Source organism: Oryctolagus cuniculus, chromosome 6, assembly GCF_964237555.1.
Source record: "Oryctolagus cuniculus chromosome 6, mOryCun1.1, whole genome shotgun sequence".
In the NCBI taxonomy this organism is placed as follows: domain Eukaryota; kingdom Metazoa; phylum Chordata; class Mammalia; order Lagomorpha; family Leporidae; genus Oryctolagus; species Oryctolagus cuniculus.
In genome coordinates this window covers 17,675,827-17,692,236 of record NC_091437.1, presented here as the reverse complement: position 1 = coordinate 17,692,236, position 16,410 = coordinate 17,675,827, and the positions used below count along the sequence as shown (strand labels likewise).

At 40.8% G+C, this 16,410-nt stretch overlaps 1 long non-coding RNA gene across 4 annotated transcripts in view; it reads right to left on the bottom strand.

The window, feature by feature from the left end:
- The window catches only part of LOC138850135 (uncharacterized), a 155,009-nt gene that overhangs the window by 71,052 nt on the left and 67,547 nt on the right, over nucleotides 1-16,410 (bottom strand). For 3 of the 4 annotated variants that reach the window (XR_011389696.1, XR_011389695.1, XR_011389698.1), the window contains exon 4: nucleotides 1,851-1,958. The exons of the other annotated variant lie outside the window; for it this stretch is intronic. This is a non-coding gene — a long non-coding RNA (uncharacterized lncRNA). The remainder of the gene's footprint in view (nucleotides 1-1,850; nucleotides 1,959-16,410) is intronic. 4 annotated transcript variants of the gene reach the window in all.

The following is a 16,410-nucleotide window of genomic DNA, read 5'->3' as shown; positions in this document are numbered from 1 at the left end:
ATAGAAGACTTCTCTTTCTCTCTGCCTCTGTCTCTCTGTACCGCTGCCTTTCAAATAAATAACAAATAAAGAAACCTTAAAAAAAAGAAAAGAAAAGATAGGTCAATGTTGAGATTTATTGAGAGAATGGGAGATTTCAACATGCTTATTCACAAAAGTAAAAGAAGTAGATTGCACAAGAAATGTAACTTAATAATTGACAAAATCCATAAAACAGCATTTTATTACTCTTAATAAACTTCAACAGGATCATTTCTACACATCTTAAGGCACCCTTTAACCTTCTCTCTCCTCCTTATTTTCTTTTTTGAAAATAATACTATTTTTGACACATCTGTATTACCATAGAAACATTCATGGTTTATCATTTATTTTCTTTAGTTTAGTCAATTTGCTCTTTGTGCAGTGTTATGTCTCAGTATACAAGAATCACAATTTTCTCATTATCTTATTGTATATAAGACAAAACATATTTTGCATATAAAGTACATATTTTCCATCACTTCTAATTTGGGACCATTTCTTTCCAGTATCTAAGATGACATACAACCTAAAATTTTAAGAATAATCATAATTTTTACAATCTATAAAATGTTATTGGTTTAAACACAAGTAACAGCACACCTACGTTTTTCTTATATATATAAATGTGTATGTGTATATATATATATATGTTAATGCCTAGTTTTCATATGTGAAAATACTTCAAAAATTTCACTGAAAGATGCTTATTTGAGGTCAAAAACATGTCAAAATCCATAAATATTTTGTTATAATACATATTTTCTATGAATTTTTTGAAGATCCCTTGCATGCATAGATTGCAAAAATTTTGCCCCAAAATTGTGCATCATTTAATACCATTTTTCATGAACTTTTTGAAATTTGTTCACATATTACATGCTCTTAAAAAGACTTTGACGTGTCTGATTCATTCATTGAGAGTAGGAGAGGCGTTCTTTGCTAGTTACTGCAATACTTCTCTATCAGAGTACCTAACTAGTGTTGAGCCACAGATAAACTTGAGAACCTGATGGAAATCATGCTCCATATTCCTAGAATATATGCACATACGACACCTGTACTGGAGGTAATGTCATGCGAAAAATAATAGCCACAGCACAGGCACATGGTTCAAAAGCATTGTTGTTTGTATCAGATTTGGATTTAAGTCTTGACCCAGCCTTCAGTACCTGGGAGTTCTTGGTCACGTTACTCAATAACTCTAAGTCCCTTCATATATAGAATAGGTTGGAGCAAGGGTTTAATTATGTAAAAAGTAAAGTATATGGGGGCTGGCACCATGGCGTAGAGGATAAAACTGCCGCCTGCAATGCCAGCATCCCATATGGGTGCCAGTTCAAGTCCTGGCTGCTCCAATTCCCATCCAGCTCTCTGCTAAGGCAAGAGAAAGCAGTGGAAGATGGCCCAAGTCCTTGGGCCGTTGCACCCATATGGGAGACCTGGAAGAAGCTCCTGGCTCCTGGCTTCAGATTGGCCCTACTCCAGCCTTTGTTGCCATTTGCAGAGTGAATCAAAGGATGGAAGATCTCTTTTTTTTCTCTCTCTGCCTCTCTTTGTCTTTCAAATAAATAAATAAATCTTTTAAAAAAAAGCATATGGACAGTTCTTGTAGTATAGTTCATAAATGTTTGGTATAAAATCAAGGAAGTAACTTCCATTGAATGGCTCTTAAAGATACAAGCATTTATGATTTAAATTTTGTTTTTCATGTTCAAACCTGTAAGACATGAACAAAGACACTCACAGAAGGACAACCCCAAGACCCAACCTTTCAACTGCTGACCGTGCTACACAGAGCACTGCCGTACTAGTTACACAGTACTGACCTGAAGCCCAGCTCTTGGACGCAGGATCAAGGCGGGACGCCTAGGACTCACTCAGTCACAGGACGCCAAGTGTCAGGGGACCCGGTTCTCCTTAGTTTCTTAAACATCCTATAGAGTGACACATGTTTTACAAGGTTGTTCTAAATATTGGTGAATTAGAATAGCTAGTCTGAAAAGATATTTAGCATTGCCAAAAAATATACACATATCTCACACAAAGGATAGCTGTGATAATTTTATAAAATTATCCAAATTACCTTCCTATATTTCAAACATCAAAGGCAATATTCTTGGCAAAAAATAATAATGAGATGATGATGATTCTAGATCTTAAAATGTATGAAGTTACAGTAATAGTACTGGTTGAGAAAGCCATGCATTTGCCTGAGACTGACATTATTTGGCCTCTTAAAATAATGCTCTTTGGACCTGGTGTTGTGGTACAGTGAGTTAAGCCTTAGCCTGAAGTGCCAGTACCCCGTATGTGCTCCACTTCCAATCCAGCTCCCTAATAATATGCATGATACAGCAACAGAAGATGGCCCAAGGGCTTGGGCCCCTGCACACACATGGGAGACCTGGAAGAAGCTCCAGGCTCTCAGCTTCATCTGACCCAGCCCTGGCCCTTGTGACCCCTTGGGGAGGGAACCAGAGGATGAAAGATCTCTCTCTCTCTCTCTCTCTCTCTTTCTGGCTCTCCTTCTCTCTCTCCATATTCTGCCTCCCAAATAAATAAATAATTTAAAAAAAAAGATGCTCTCTGAAAACGCCCTGTAGTCTCAGGCCACAACACCACTCAAAAGGGTGAGGTTTTAATTTGGATTTCCTTGTCTCTTCTCTTATTTCAGCCAGTATCCTAAGGCTATGTGCTGACCTTGGAACATAAGTCTAGACAGAACACTAAAAACTGCCTTTAAAAGGTGCCATGAACAATATCCAAAATATCATCCTTTGAATGGGCTAGACAATTTATTGTGCCAAAATCCTTCTACGTGTGGTTGCACCCAAAGCAGGTGCTTCTATGGAAAATATATCCAAGACCATTTCTGTCTCACTTTACTTTGAGCAAAGCCAGTTTTTAATTTAAAAAATCCATGCTTAGATGCCTCTGAGATGTTTCATGTACTTGGTGATCCAAGTGTCTTCTGACTGAGGCTACAGGAAGGGATCATTCTCTGAGGGTGTGGGTCACAGAGCAGGAGCCTTGAAAGGAGGGCCTTTCTGAAACTGATTTTTGTTCAGGATATTGAGAGTTTAAGAACGTTTTGTGTCCTTGCCAATTTTTACTCTGCTGCTCGTTTTATTTAAGTTATAGGTTCTTTCTCGTCTCTTTCTCTGTGAGAAGCTGGCACCAGATTACCTCCTGAACGGCACAGAAATTCCAGGCACGTCCTGCCAACAATAATGGAAAGCTGGATGCAGCCAAACGTATAAAGTGGTACCTGCGATGCTTGCAAAACCGTACGAGTTAATGCGGCACGTCCAGGACAGATGCCAGTGACTACAGCTGCTGGTTCTACATGGAAACTGTGTGAGTGTGTGTCTGTGTGTCAGTGTGTGAGTGTGTAAGTGTACATGAGTGTATGAGTGTTAGTGTGTGTGTCAGTGTATCAGTATGAGTATAGGAGTGTCAGGGTGAGTGTCAGTGTGCATGTTTCAGTGTGTCAGTGTGAGTGTATGAATGTTAGTGTGCGAGTGTGTCAGTGTATGTGTGTCAGTGTGTTCAGTGTGTGAGTGTGTGTGTATGTGTGTATACTCACTTTCAATTCCATGGCTTTTTTCTTTTGCTTATGAACCTCTGGACAACTGTGTTTTAAATGTCTTATTAACAGGATCAACAATTTCTGTCTAATGAGACGGGCCAAGAAGATCTTAATCACTCACAGACTCAGAAGGAAAATGACAACGTGTCCCAAATACAAGATTGAGCAGGAATTATTTCTAAAATATCTTAAATGTTCTCCAGTACCATTTGCCAAACATAATTTTCAATACTGACTGAACCTTTCCTTCTCTATACTCATTTGAAATAAATGTCTATCGTGATGCCTTTTGAAATCTCAAAATATTAAGCTGCTTTTCTTAATCCTAAAAATGTGATGCAACGAAATATACAGAATATATCTCCTTAATTGAGACAAATGGCAGGCTACACTCGCCAAATATTTGGCCAGGATAAATAACAATGAGAATGCCGTGCTTCACAGACAAGCAGCCTTTCTGGAAGTCTTCGTTGTTGCATCTTCAAAGGTAAGTCCTGACCTCAGTCACAGGACTGTGATAAAGAATCATTTCAATAATAAAAACTATTTTCAGAATATTAAAATGCAAATTACTGTAGATTTGATGACAAATGTTTATCATGGAATTTCATGAGAAAGAGGGGATTCATGAGGACATTCTAGGCAAACCATGCTTTATAAAGCAAATGACAAGAGATGCTACTATACTTGGGGAAGCTCCGTCTCAAAGGAGGCCCTGATATGGGAACAAAGACCCTCATCCCAGAAGACACACTACAGTGTTGCTGATTTAAAGCACAGGGGGTTTGAACAGTCACAATATATTATTTTCGGTAAGTACACTTCTGGAATGTTTCAGTTTGGATTAAGCGTCCTGAAACATGGGTTTAATTAAAGGAGCCCTTCAGATAATTATGGGACTGATTTTCAAAGGCGTGCTAGCCGATTCAGATTCCTAGCAACATTCTGAGCTGCATCACTTAAAGCTGGGCCTGGAAGGACTATCCTCTGAGAATTTACCATTTTCCAAGAACTAAACAAATTTCCTGGCTGAACATCTAGAAGTCAAAAATTGAGATTTGGAGCAATGTTATCTTAAATACTATCAACTTTGAGTGACGTTTGGGGGCCTTTTAGGAAAGTCTCAAAAGATACAGCGGGGATTTAACAGGACAAGGCAACACATGATTGTCCAAAACATAGCCAGGAATTCTGTGACCCCACCCTAAATTCTGATTAGTGAAGAGACCCCTGTGGGCACTAAGACATCTCTGCTCAAGGACAGCTTAAAACAATGATTTCCAAGATGGACGTTTATGCACACTGAGGAACTGGGGAAACAAACCAGATATATACAGAATATATCTCCTTAAGAAGAAAACATTACAGCTTCTATCTATACTTATTTTAAATTCATTTTCTTAAATAACTTTTCCGTGTATACTCAGGATATACCTAATGTATAAGAACAGTAACATGTCTTATGTAAGATATAAACATATATGTGCAGACATCTGATCACAAATGGTTTTATGGATGGATACCCCGAATTCTGAGACAGTCTCTCATTCTGGGACCCCTCCGCCTTCTCTGAATACAGTGTAGAGTCAGCAGATCTGATGTGTGGCATTGTCTGATGGCAAGTGCTGAGGGTCAGACATTCTGTGTTATTTGAGATCATTCTGGTGGGCTGTGGGTTCATTCACCCATTTGACCAATATTTACCAAATATTGGAGATTTGTGGGTACAGGACTGAACAAAAGACTCACAGAGCTCCCATGAGTTCCTATTCTAACAGGAGATAGAAGATAAACAAGCAAGAAAACAAAAATGTAAAGGCAGGCGATAGTGCCTGTGACAAAATGTGATGTGAGGAAAAGATATTACCAATGTGATATTCCTGTCAGAAATGTTTAAATGGGTGTTAATCCTGAGGGAATTACTGAATGCATTGAAACTATAAGATCTACATCAAAACTGTTAATATGAAACACTGACACATACTAGAAACTCACTGTAGATTAAAGGTAACAAAAATGTGTGGGCTGGCGCTGTGGCTCACTAGGCTAATCTTCCGCAATGCGGCGCCAGCACCCCGGGTTCTAGTCCCAGTTGGGGCACCGGATTCTGTCCTGGTTGCTCCTCTTCCAGTCCAGCTCTCTGCTGTGGCCCAGGAAAGCAGTGGAAGATGGCCCAAGTGCTTGGGCCCTGCACCTGCATGGGAGACCAGGAGGAAGCACCTGGCTCCTGGCTTCAGATCGGTGCAGCACGCTGGCCATAGCGGCCATTTGGGGGGTGAACCAATGGAAGGAAGACCTTTCTCTCTGTCTCTCTGTCTCTCTCACTGTCTAACTCTGCCTGTCAAAAATTTTTTTAAAAATTATTTATTTATTTGAGAAGGAGAGAGAGAGAAAGAGAACGAGGTCCCATCTGCTGGCCCAGTGCTCAGAATTCCTCAATGAACAGGGCAGGGCCAGGCTAGAGTTAGGAGCTAAAAACTCAGCCCAAATCTCCCACATGAGTGCCAGACCCAATCACTGAGCTCACCTGCTGTCTCTGAGGATCTGCATTAGCTGAAGTCAGGAGGCAGAACTGGGAATTGAACAAGTGCTGCGACCCAGGACACAGGGATTTCAATCAGCATCTTAACCACTAAGCCAAATGCCTGCTCCTCACTTCTTTTTAGCACTGAACAATATTTCATTGTTGAGATGTCTTAGAGTACCTAATGAAGGACATATTAATTGTTTCCAAGTTTGGGCAATTATGAATAAAACTTCTATAAACCCCATGTGGAAGTGAGAGTTAGGTACAGCAGTGAAGACACCATTGAGGAGAGCTACATCTCAATAGGAGTGCCTGGATCCACTTCTGATTCCAGCTTTCTGATAATGTGCACCCTGGGAGACAACAGATGATGACTCCAACAGCTGTGTGCCTGTTCTCCACGTGGGAGACATGAATTGAGTTCCTGGCTCCTGGTTTTGGCCTGGCCCAGCTCAGTGAACCAGTAGATGGGAAATCAATCTCTCTCTCTCTCTCTCTCTGTCTCTGTCTCTGTCTCTGTCTCTGTCTCTCTGCCTTTCAAATCAACATATAGACTTTGTGAAGATTTTGGGATATGGATATAGTTTTCAATTCATGCACGTAAACTTCAAACTGTGTGATTACAGATTGTATTGAAAAGACTATATCTAATTTTGCAGGAAACTGCCAGACTGTCTTCCAAAGTGACTACCATTTTGCATTCCAACCCGCAATGAATGAGAGTTTCTATTGTTGCATATTGTTTCCTGCATTTTGTATTGTCAGTATTTTTTAATTTTAGTCATTCTAATAGGTGTGGAGTAAAATTTACTTGTTGGTCTTCTGCAAACACACATAGACACACAAGAATTTAAAATTAAGTATGAATAATTAAGTCCACATTTTTAGACTGAACATGAAATTGTTTCCACAGAGGAATTTGTGCAAAGCTTGAATCCCCTCACATTGCACAGTTTGGCAGTACTATGAGGTGCTCCATTTTCATGATGAGAAGTGAGATTATGCCAGGATGTAGGCTTGACCAACATCCACACCTGGTAAGAGCAGTAAGAAACCAGTGATTTACATGGTCAGTGCCACCGTGCACATGTTCTTCAAACAGGCTCCTTATATTCTCAGAGTTCTAACAGCTCGTCTCATAAATGTATGACATCATCTTCAATAAGTATCTTCAATTTCTTCTTACAAAACACCAAAAAGCACTTTTCTTAAATTTAAATGCTGAAAGGGACCTTAATGTTTATTTCAACTAAATGTCTCCTTTTTTATCTGGTGCCACCAAGACCTAGAGAGATGAAGTGACCTGGCCAGCTCTTGTCGGGTTATGCTAGTCACAAGGCTCTCCCCCATACACTATCCATCATGCCCCCAGAGAGGGACTGTGAATCGGGCCCTTCCAGCTACAAATTCTGCTGGCCTGTTTCACTTCAGCAATTTTAACTCACCTAAAGTCTCCTTTTCAGCTCCATAAAAGTGTTACATTCTTTTGAAACAAGTCTTCTACTTATTACATTAAAACTGATTGCAGTGAAGACAATTCTAAAATCATGACCATTCCTAGAAAATTTTCACAATTCAGATGAAGTTTCCTGAAATCATCTTCCAAACCTACAATCAGTATCTTTGAGTATTCAAGATCCCCCATCCTTTTTCAGTGATCATCTTTTCTTACAGTTGTAAATCTAACCTGCCCCGGAGTGAGCCCTGCTTTCCATTTTACGCTTTCCTTGAACCTTTGCGTCCCTTGCTTTCCTACATTTCAAGAAATGTGAAGACTTACATGCTTTGCCTTTTCTGTGCAAATGCAGAGAATCTAATCAACTTAGAGACAATGGTGCACAATAGTAACAAAAAAAGAAAATGTCTTTCCAAGTCAGTTTCAAAATAATAGCAAATTATGTTAACAAGAAAAGCAGCAGGAATTCATTTCCTGATTTCCCAAATTAAGGAAAATGTCAACTGAACAAACATCAGAAATATACAATGATCAGAAATATATAAATCAAAGATGCAACTCACATGCTCACATATGTGGTTGCTGAAGTATTGAGATTTATCATCAGAAAAATAGAGAGGAACTGCCCTGGGACATCCTCTGGGAAAATTAAAAATGATAAATAAATAAAGAGCCAACAGTAATTGCCAATGAGAAGATGCAGATGTTTCTTAGAAATGAAACACTGTGTTAATGTTGCTATGACTTCGCTTAAATAAAATAAGTCCCCACGACGACAGATAATCCCAAAACACTAATGGAAAAGAGGTTATCATTATGAAGTATTTATAATAGCTAGATTCAACTTCATGTCTAATTGAAATATCAGATGTGATACATGCTCAGCCACTAATGTTACTGTAATTATACAAAGTTAGGACCCAAACATGAGAAAGAGTGTGATGCTACTGGAGATGAAGAGGATGGGTTTTATTAACACTGGATAAAAGTTGCATTAGAAATGGAAAACAAACGAGTTCCCTAGGCATTACTGATTGACATATTTAATTCAATTCTATTAGTGACAAGTCAGTCAGACTAATATTTTCTTTATATAATATTTAATGAGTTCAATATTTGAACTTTTGAGAAGCTTCCATGGCCCTTAAATTTTGAAAATATAGATCCTGTAAGTTTGTTCCTGTGATAGACTTCAAAGTATGCATCACTCTTCTAAGAAGTTTGATGTATTTAATTATTCAAAACCAACACTGAATGCTGCATTGTACAAAAGAGCATCAAACACAACTCATTTTTGGGATGTAAAACAGCATGTTTGGTCCCCATTGTTTATTAATTTTATCTAGTGGGGCTAAATTTTCCCTATCCTTTTTTAGTAATAGTCTCTGTACAGGCAGTAAAATATCCAGAACCATCTGATAGGCAAAACCACAAATCTACTTTAAAATTAAGGCATCTCTACCCCACAGTTGACTCACTGTACTCCTCCCTCAGCTCATAGAAACAAAATGTCTTCAGCTTGCTCTCCAAGGCCACTTCACCGCCAATCTATTCTGCCCTCACAACCAGGAATCTCTCTCTGTCTCCAAGAAGTGCAGGTTTCCCAATAAAATCTGAAAGTGCAGGCTACCCAGTAAGGCCACCTTTGTCTTGCTAATGGCCAAGAGGCAGCTTGCAAGCTCTCATTCTGCAGATCCCACCTGGTAGGGAAAGGATTCTTCCCCTGGAGTGGTCTACTTCTGAGATGTAGAGATAATACAAGCCCACTTCCCCACCAGATGCCTTGGAAGAGATACGGCTATTCTCAGAACATAGTGCTGTCTGTCGCCTGAGAAACTCCTCTTGTGTCCTCTCTGTTAAAGAACCTTTTCCCAGGCTGAAGTGTTAAGAGGCTGCACCTTCTCTATCAGATCCCTCTAGACAAATTCTCCCCAAACCCTCTAAAAACACTACGCATCACAATCCTTTTACTCTGTAGATACAGATGAAGAATGTAGGAGTACTGTAAGTTTTCTGTTCTCACCTTTGAGTATTTACACTTGAACTGGCACTTCACTATGGAATGTCGTATTAATTGTTCTCAGGGCCTCAGTTTAAACTACCAATACTTTCAATTCCAAACTTAGTAAGGATAGTGTAAATACTTGAAGAAATGTATACAGTTCTTAAAAATGGACTTAACTGTCACCTAAGTCACTTAATATTTGTAAATTACAAGAGCTGACTTTCCGAAGGTACTGGATAATCACGTATGCCCTCCATTAGCAAAAGCAGGTCCAACAGAAGTTTGGGAATACACATACAAGACTTTACTAAGTAGAATGAGATGCAAGTAGCAGGTGCAAGAGTTCCCACTGGACCTTCTACACCAGGAGTCCATCACCCCTTGCATGTGGCCAGAAGCCAGCAGAGGTCTCTAGGAGTTATGTCCAGAGTGGCCAGCATGTTCAGGTAGTCAGTGCGTTCATTATACTCTAGGATTACACATCAAAGTAGCAAGACTCCCAGTTGGACTTGTCAAGGTGTCAGGCCCAGTGATGGTCAAGCCATTACATCTGTGCTGGCTCCTGTGTCTGGTCCCGTCAGAAAGCGTGCCGTGGACAGGGTACCTAAAGTAGACAGTACCTTTGTGTCATCAGTCTCTCCTGAGTGGGCTTTGTTGAAGAGACGGTTTGGAGGTTGCAGTATATTTTATCCTTAGAGATCTGAAAAATGTGCTATGCGGTAACTGGGACTGATTCAAGGTGGCAGAGTGGGGCTTTCACTGGCTCTTGCTGAGATTTGGGTGTCTGTTGCTCTGGTCTGGCCACTAGGCTCATTATTAAGGGTTGACTTCAGCCCCCAAGAGATGGAGACCTTCTCACTCACCACCCTCAGACCCAACCCATTCACTTCAAGCTTTACCACTACCCCTTCCCTTTGCTTTGCAAAACTGCAAAGGTGGGATGCAAGACAAGCTAACAGCAATACCTGCTCCCTCAGCATGGACAGCGGCACTGGGCAGGTTGCTCTCTAGGTTTCAGTTTCCCTGTCTCTCAAGTTAGAAAAGTCATAATACTTACTTCATAAGGTTATTATAGGAATTTAGTGGGCTCATTCATGTCACAACTCTAAGTCAACAATCAATATGTTCAGTGACTACAAAAGATCCCATGAAAGCATCCTGCAACCAAATAGGGAGTACCTAAGGTATATATCATCCAGGCACATAAGACAGTGTGCACATATGGATATAAATTTTACATGCCAGCAAGTATTTAATTTACTTTACCCATGTGCTATGAAATACTTTGCTGCAATCACAGAATAAGGTCTTAAAATGCAAGTAATGGTGAAAATATTTAACTCATAATTCTAAGTAACTATTTCTGAAATATTCATTTTTATGTATTGAAATCTGATATTAAGTACTTGCTTCTATGAAGTGATAGACTGCGGTATGTTTAAGTGTCAGGCCCAGGAGCAAATCATTGCCAGGACCTGTTAAGTAAGTCTCCATCTCACAAAAATGCCTTCTTTACATTTGTGAGGTGAAGGGGGGTAGGGAAGAAGGGATTTCTTTCTTTTGTGGAGCTCCAAGGATTACAACAGTGCAAAGATGTCCAGTTCCTAGCTCAGCCACTGGCTGTGTGCTACAATAAAAAGAGATAATACGTAGACACCTCGATTTTCTGATGCTTCGGTGAAGAACTTGGTAGCTGTGTGCACTGGTTGCAGTGACCACAAAATCCTGTCTCAACTATCTGAAACAATCATGAAACATACCAAGCTACTTCAAAAAATTATGGAGGAGCACACATGTGGCTTAACACTTATGAAGCCAGTCAAGTCACCTATGTTCCATCCCAAAGCAGCTGGGTTTGATGTGTGGCTCGCCATCCTGACTCCAATCAGCTCCCTGCTAATGCGAAATCTGGAAAGCAGTGGTGATCGCTAAAATAGTTGCGTTCCTGCCACCTACACAGTACCAGCTCCAGCTTCATTCTGGCCCAGCACTGGGTTTTAATGCATTTAGGGAATGAATCAACAGGTAGAAGCATGTGCTTTCTCTCTCTTACCTTACTCTGTCTCTCAAACAAATCAACAAATAACTGAGTTTTTTTTTTTAACTTTGTGGGAAAATGCAAGTAAAAGACAAGCTTATTTGGGTTCAAAAGATTCTGATACTCTTGCAAATTTTATTCATAGTATGCATTTTGCATAAACCTTTTGAAGTGCTATAGTAATATCTCAAGAAAAGGCCCCTAAATAGAAAACACTCCACCCATAGTACCCCAAGTTCTTGCTCCTCTGCGGTTCTCTTGGCTCCAGCCTTGTCTCTGTACAATCTTCAGCCCAACTGGCTTCTCTTGGGGTCACAACACAGGGATACACGATGGGGATCACCGGCCCACATATCACTTGTAAACATGGTGAGATACAATGAAAGAAGGAGCACTCTCCAAAAACAAGAAAGCTTTCCCTGAATCGCACTCACACTCTTCCCTCAGGCACCGACTCTTTCAAAAGCAGCCTTGGCCATAAATAATGAGTTGCCCACAACTGTGTAAGGGTGAGGACTTCCCTGAGTCCTTTTGCGAAGACTTTGATAATAGATAAAAATCAAGCTTATATCAAGAAGGCTTTGGAACTGGCAACCAACATTGTTTGCTACCATCACTTAGGTCATAGAAGAATAGGTTTAAGGTCCTTTTGTCTTCGCTAATTAATAGTGCCAAGCTACATGATGATTCAAGGCAACACTGATGACTGGTCTTTCTTTCTCTCTCTCTCTCTCTCTCTCTCTCTCTCTCTCTCTCTCTCTTTCTTTCTTTGACAGAGTGGACAGTGAGAGAGAGAGAGAGACAGAGAGAAAGGTCTTCCTTTTCTGTTGGTTCACCCCCCTAATGGCCACTGCAGCCAGCGTGCTGCCGCTGGCGTGCTGCGGCCGGCGGAGCCAGGTGCTTCTCCTGGTCTCCCATGCGGGTGCAGGGCCCAAGGACCTGGGCCATCCTCCACTGCACTCCCAGGCCACAGCAGAGAGCTGGACAGGAAGAGGAGCAACAGGGACAGAATCCGGTGCCCCAGTCAGGACTAGAACGGAGTATTAGCCTATTGAGCCACGGCGCCAGCCATGACTGGTTTTTCAAAAAGCAGAAAAGTGTATGGAAGTCTCGCACTACATGGAAGAAGTGAGTAATATTCAGATTCTGCAGAGATTCAAGTATTCCCAGAAAGTCACCACAGCTTGGGAAGTGGCAATGCTCAATTTTACTTTATTTATATTTCCTTTGGAATAATCATAAAATGATTCATAAGAAGACACAAAATGGGAGCCAGTGCTGTGGCGTAGTGAGTTAAGCCACAGCCTTCAGTGCCAGCATCCCATATGGGTGCTGGTTCGAGTCCCAGTTGCTCTACTTCTGATCCAGCTCCCTGCTAATGTGCCTGGGAAAGCAGTAGGAGATGCCCAAGTGCTTGGGCCCCTGCACCCATATGGTTGACCTGGAGGAAGATCCAGGCTCCTGGCTTTGGATAGGCTCAGCACCAGCCACTGCAGTCATTTGAGGAGTGAACCAGCAAATGGAAGACTACGAATACCTCCACAACATAGACCAGTGCTTGGCCAAGCATCCATGCTCCACAGCCTAACCAAGTTGGTGCACACAGGTAGCTATCACAGGAGGTAGATCATTTCTAGGTAAGAAGTTTAAACACATGCTGCAGAGAGCAAATACAGATACCTGGGGACTACAAGGAGATGCACAGGGCACCAGCCCTATAGATATCCCTGCCAAGACACCAGACATGTGAGTGGAGCTATCTTTGATACTCAATCCATCCCATTTATCAGCTGAATACCATCAAGTAAGCCAGGACATACCCCCAGAGGGTTAAAGAATGGCCCAGCTAAGTTCTCCCGGAATTCCCGACATGCAAAATCATGATGTAACAAAAATGTTGATGTTTTAAGCCACTATGTTTTGGGGTAGTGCTTTACACAAGAATACTACCCGTCTTTATTTAGACTAGGCTTTATTCAGGAGTAGCAATGCTATAATTAAGCTTATTTTTAGGTTTCTAAGCCTAATCATGAGCTTAAGGTATGTTTCTTTCTGGGGACAAACAAGCCTGAATCTGTCTCAGTGCATCTGCATGAAAAAATGAGGCGATTCCTGGAAAAATAAATAAAGTTACAGAGAAAGAGGGGTCCTGCACGTAATCTTGACCCACTTTAGTGAAGATAATGCATAGGTCCTTGTAAAAGTATTGCTGTCTGCAATGATGCCTAATTGCCCATGAATTAGCGCCCCCATCCTCACACGTTAGAGATGAGTTTGCTATAAGCTTGAAATGTGTTGTGAGCAAGAAGAATCAAGGTCTGAAGGAGCTGGATCAGATAAACCTACATCTGATACTGAACAACAGCATCTTCTATTGAACCCTTCCTACAGAGCACAGTATTGAACCCCTCAAGGTCTCAAGACCCCAGAGAAAGAGTGCCTAACAAAGTGTCCCTGTGGCTGTTGTGGCCGCACAGTTCAGCTCCCACCATATAGGTTTTATCAGGAACCCATCACTCTGCTACAAAGTCCATCATATCTGTGACTGAGAAAACCCATTTTTGTGAAAGACTACACAAGCCAATAAAACCGTGTGACAAAATCATTTCTCTGAGAACGAGTTAAGTAGCTTTTCAATAAGACAGTCATTAATAAAAATTGTCAATGTACGCATAAATGAATAAATTCTGAAAGATTGGAACAACAATGTGCAACAACTCTGCATTCAGATTCCTGGGTCTCCTATCTAGAGGGAAATGTCCTGATGTTATTTAGGGAATTCCAGAAACAACCTTGACCCTTCTTGCTTCACTCTAGTTTCTTTAAAGATCTAATTGCATTAGGAAAACCACTGCTTCATCATCTGAAAATCAGACATAGAGGGTGGATTTTGGCTAATATTTCTTACCATACAACTTACTGTAAAATAAGATTGCTTGTTGTTTAACCACCATTGATTGACTTATTTTGCTGAGTTTCTCCATTTCTTGCATAATTCTTGATATGGATTTAGATCTTAAATATGCTTTCTATATTTTTAAAATTTCAGTTAGGAAATAAAAATTCTTTTATTTGTATAATTTTACCAGCTTTCATAGTCTGATCTTGAAAGTAAAAGACTCATGGCTCTTGCTTGTATAGTATTTTTTTTATTTGTTTGTTTGAAAGAGAGAGATATGGGGCCAGCGCTGTGGTGCAGTGGGTAAAGCCACTGCCTGCAGTGCTGGCATCCCACAAGGGTGCTGGTTCGAGACCCGGCTGCTCCACTTACAGTCTAGCTCTCTGCTATGGCCCGGGAAAGCAGTACAAGATGGCCCAGGTCCTTGGGCCTCATTGTGAAGAAAATTTAACTCCTATACACTTCTAGTGAGGATGTGGTTTCGTATAGCCAGTATGGAAAATAATATAGAAGGTTCCAAAAAAATTAAAAATACAAGGGCCAGTGCTGTGGCATAGTGGGTAAAGCTGCCGTCTGTAGTACCAACATCCCATAAGGGCGCCAGTTCAAGTCCCGGCTGTTCCACTTCTGATCCAGCTCTCTGATATGGCCTAGGAAAACAGTAGAAGAGGGCCTGCACCCGTGTGGGAGACCGGGAAGAAACTCCTGGCTCCTGGCTTCAGATTGGCACAGTTCCAGCCACTGCGGCCTATTGGGGAGTGAACCAGGGGATGAAAGACCTCTCTCTTTCTCTTTCTGTCACTCCTTCTCTCTGTGTGTAACTCTGACTTTCAAATAAATAAATAAATCTTAAAAAACAAAAGAAAGAGAGAAAGAGAGAGAGAGAGAGAATCTCCACCCACTGGTTCACTTCCCAAGTGCCTGTAAGAAACAGGGCTAGGCTAAAGCCAGGATCCAGGAACTCTGTCTGGGTCTCCCACATGGGTGGCAGGAACTCAGGTACTTGAGCCATCACCTGCTGCCTTCCAGATGTGTTAGCAGGCAGTTGGATGGAAAGTGGAGCATTTGGACTAGACCAGGCATTCTAATTTGGGATGAGGTGTCCTAAGAAATTTAACTCAATGGGCCACAACACTGGTTCCAGAAATATGATTTCTTTAACTCTGATGTAAATCTACTGAGAAAATAAGATTCAATGTCCTTAAAATATGCATCACATATTCTAACCCTTGGTTCTCAGCTTTGTTTGTTAGGATAAGGAAGTTAGATTCCCCAAAACCAAGCCCTTATCAGTCATGTACACAGTATCAGTTCATCTCACTCGTACAAAGTCAAATTCTGAGTTCCTGGTCACTGTCATTCAGAATCTAAGACATTTTCTATTCTGTGGCTCATTTGTTCCATCAAGTCTGGTAATCTCCTACTGGATTTTCCTTACACACCCAGGAAACTGGTGGAGAAAGTGAGCATGGGAAATGGTTAGAAGTTTTCAATGAACCAAGCCTGAAAGAAGCATGCATCAATTTGTCCATATTGCATTAGACACTATTTGGTTGCCTGGCAACATCAAACTGCAAAGAACACTGGGTTGTACAGTCCATGTGCCCTGGAGAGGAGAAATAAACATGAGTTAATAAGTAGATTTCTCCACTGCAAATTTATCACCTGCCTTAACATAAAGAATCAAGAAGTAGGCAGAATTTTTTCCTATAATGAGATATAAAATATTCTGAGTTATTAGTTACCAATAAACAAGCTACTTCACAGCTTTAATGTGCACTACAAGTTGTATTTATAAATATTACTTCTATAGATATCTTTTAAATGCACACAAAATACGACCTTTTAGGGCAATTAACTGAGTAAAGATTT